At 43.1% G+C, this 3,743-nt stretch overlaps 1 long non-coding RNA gene across 1 annotated transcript in view; it reads left to right on the top strand.

Moving 5' to 3' along the window:
* The window catches only part of LOC108303307, a 19,039-nt gene that overhangs the window by 10,095 nt on the left and 5,201 nt on the right, over positions 1-3,743 (top strand). The window contains exon 2 of the long non-coding RNA XR_001824778.1: positions 1,710-1,879. This is a non-coding gene — a long non-coding RNA (uncharacterized LOC108303307). The remainder of the gene's footprint in view (positions 1-1,709; positions 1,880-3,743) is intronic.

Genomic DNA, 3,743 nt, shown 5'->3' with positions numbered 1-3,743 from the left:
CCGCATGTTCTCACTCATAGGCGGGTGTTGAACAATGAGAACACATGGACACAGGGAGGGGAGCACTACACACTGGGGTCAGTTGGGGGGAAATAGAGGAGGGATGGTAGGGGGGTGGGAAGCTGGGGAGAGATAGCAAGGGGAGAAATGCCAGATGTAGGTGATGGGGAAGAAGGCAGCAAATCACACTGCCACGTGTGTTCCTATGCAACAATTTTGCATGTTCTTCATATGTACCCCCAAACCTAAAATGCAATAAAATAAATAAATGGGAAAAAAAAACTATGGACTTTGGACTCAGACAAACTGAGTTCAAATTCATACTTTGATGGTTAACAACTGGGGACCTTGACCAAGTGATTTGTCTTCTCTGAGCTTCAAATTTCTCTTACTTTAAGTGGCTCTAATACATTCAACTTCATAGAGTTCCTAAGAGGATTGAATAAAATAATGTACATGGAAGCACCAAGCACAGTTCCTAGCACGCAGTATACCCTTAGTAAATGTTAGTGTCCTTCTAGTTAAGAAGCTGAGTAAATTTCCAATGCTTGACATTATCTCTTCTAGCTAAAGTAAGTTAATAATTGACTGTCAAAACCAGGTCACAGAAGAGCTAGGAAAGAGTAACAGCGTCGTCCTTCAGCTCAGTGTTTTAAAGCAGAGTTTTGAAAATTTATGACAAGTACATATTATGGACATTAAAAAAAAGATTTAACACCAAAAAATGGGAATTACATTATCTCAGAGAAAGAAAACTGACGATATGCACACTCACACACTCACACACAGACACACTGACACATGAACCACATTATTTTCATTTTTCTCATTGCTTACAAATCAGACCAGCTTGGACTTGGTCCTGTTGGGAGGTACTGTTCTAGAAGTAACACTGAATCTGTCTTCTCTGGCCATACAACACCAGGAGTCAGGGCATCTAGCAACCTTCCTCGGGACGCAGGAAGAGAGGTGTCACAGACCACTGGCACACCTGCATCTCCGTGAAACTGGCATGGCAGCAGTCACAAATTCGAACCACCCTGTCCTAGATTTCTCAGGGTATACAGAGAACCAGCTACTCTTTCCATTTCACTTGTGAAAAAACTAAGACATAAAGAGGTTAAAGGATTTTTCTAATTTACATTGATTCAGTGGTGAAAATAGGACAAGAAAGCATATTTTTATATGGGACCACTGTTCAAAGATTTGAGGGCTATCTACCCAGACACCTATGCACTCCGCAGGCAAGATAAACAGAACAAGTAGGGCAACTATAAATCTGCTGGTATCAATCGCCACAACAAAAATAGCACTTATGCCCTTTTTTATTCCCAAGAAAATGTGTCTTCTATAAGCCAATTATTTAAAGAAACGTTCACATGTGAGTGATTTTTTTATTATTTTTTATTTTTTTGAGGTGGATTCTTGCTCTGTCACCAGGCTGGAGTGCAGTGGCGCAATCTCGGCTCACTGCAACCTCCGCCTCCTGGGTTCAAGTGATTCTTCCGCCTCAGCCTCCCGAGTAGCTGGGACCACAGGCGCGTGCCACCACGCCTGACTAATTTTTTTGTATTTTTAGTAGAGACGGGGTTTCACCGTGTTGGCCAGGATGGTCTCGATCTCTTGACCTCGTGATCCGCCCACCTCGGCCTCCCAAAGTGCTAGGATTACAGGCATGAGCCACCGCGCCCGGCCGATTTTTTTTAAAGATAAAAACATGAAGACCAGGTACGGTGGCTCACGCCTGTAATCCCAGCACTTTGGGAGGAGTGAAGTGGAGGAAGAGGTACCTTGAAACTACAGAGGAGGAAACTGAGGCCCAGAGGGGAAAAGTGACTTGATTGACAAAAATTCGATTCTGGTCTTTGTTCTGCCAAAGGTTCGTTGTGAGATGGGAACAAGTTTCACCCTTACCATCTCAATCTGATGTTGAAACCATGGTGCTTCACATTCTAAGGACTGCTGTCACCAACATGCTAGCTCAAATGCAAAGCGAAATGCTTTGAATTCATGTGAAGAAAGGTTTTGTAGTGAGTCAAAGCCTTGTCGTTGACAAATAGTTATATGCCAAGCTACATTTGGGAGTGATGATATTTTCTGCTGCTGGTGTCTGTCCTTTAAGAGTCAGGTGAGCACTGCAGGTGGAGATGAGAGACAAGTTTCAGCTGCTCAAAAATGTCTCTTTCCCCCATCGACAGGTGCCAGGGCCTGCAATTCCCACCATCTGTCTCATCTTTGGGTTAAGACAGTGCTTTCATTCATTTGTTCATCCATGTGTTTAACCAACGGTTATTAATCTAAGCCCCTGCTGCGTACCAGGCAGGTACCAGGTGTACAGTGGCACAGTGCCTTCATGAAATCTATCATCTACTGAGGGACATGTTTGTACTTTCTAGTAAAATCTATGAAGGAAAAGAGAATAGCAGAGGACTCAATTGGGAAAGAGACTTGGAAGCTGTCGCTGAAGGGTGGGAAGGAGTTAATAGAGTATTGAGTGGAGGAGAGGCTTTCTGGGCAGTGGCAGCAGCATTGGCTAGAGGCCAAGGCTGAGGGCAGTGAAGAGCTTGGTGAATTCCAGGAAATGCCCTTGAGGCTGAAACAAAGAATGTGAGAAGGTAAGTTGTAGGAAATAAATTGGAGATTTTACCAGGGTTTGTATCTGCAGAAAGTGTTTTTACCAGAAGAATGTTGCCTTCCATGTGACATATGCAGCCACTGGATAACTTGGTAGCAACGATTGCCTCAAGACAGCTGGTCTCAGCCAGTGAGTGACAAAGAGTAGATCTGAGGTGGGCAGAAGGAGAAGGGAGGGGACACTGGGAAGGAGCTCTGTCCCATCTGGAGGGCCAAGGGCCGGGGTGAAGACTGGTGCAGCAAGGGGTGGGAAGCCTGATGGGGTGTGAGCCCCCTAAGGCTGAGTCACTTCCTAGATTGGGACTTACTGAGGCTGCCTAAGCAACCACACACTCCATGGGACCTGCTTCCGAAATGGAAGTATAGCCATGCCATCTTGAAGCTGACCAGGGAGATAGTCTAGTCCAAGTTGCTCAGTTTACAGGTTATGATTCCGTGGCCTAATTCAGGTGAAGTGAAAGCCACAGCTGGTTGTAGTGAGCTTTGAAGGCTGTTTCCCAACTCTCATGCACCATGCCATCTCCTCATTGATGGTGAGCATCTCCGTGTAGTCAGAATCAGCTCTCAGGGGCAACTGGGTCATATATGGAGATAGTAGGTGCCCAAGAAACACTTATCAAAATAATGTATTCTCCATATCAGTTTTCTTCAGTTTCTTTTCAAGTGTATACAGATTGAAGACTGAACCAGACCACTACAGACCCACACTCATACGAACTTATGATTCATCAACATTCTTCCCAGAAATTGCCATTTTACCAGTTAAAAACAATATTTTAGATTGAGAATATTTAAGAACATGAAATACACAAATTGCATCATTATACCCATCAAAGACATTGACTAGGATCTGAAATTGGTTTCTAAAAACTTAATAAACTATAGGCATTGAGATCTACAGTATGTTCATTTAAGGGGTGGGAGAAAATTTGGAGCTAGGTGAAGGGGCAAATAATGGATTATTTCACTTCTAGGAAAGATTATATTGAAGAAAAAACTAAAATCAGTACTTTTGATGTTATAACAACAGAGATAATAGATAACAAGTGAATCGTAGGAATTAGTAAAATTTTGGCTCTGAACATATCTTTTTTTTTTTTTTTTTTTTT

Source organism: Cebus imitator, unplaced genomic scaffold (genome assembly GCF_001604975.1).
Source record: "Cebus imitator isolate Cc_AM_T3 unplaced genomic scaffold, Cebus_imitator-1.0 Scaffold45, whole genome shotgun sequence".
In the NCBI taxonomy this organism is placed as follows: domain Eukaryota; kingdom Metazoa; phylum Chordata; class Mammalia; order Primates; family Cebidae; genus Cebus; species Cebus imitator.
This window is presented reverse-complemented; position numbering and strand designations above follow the sequence as displayed.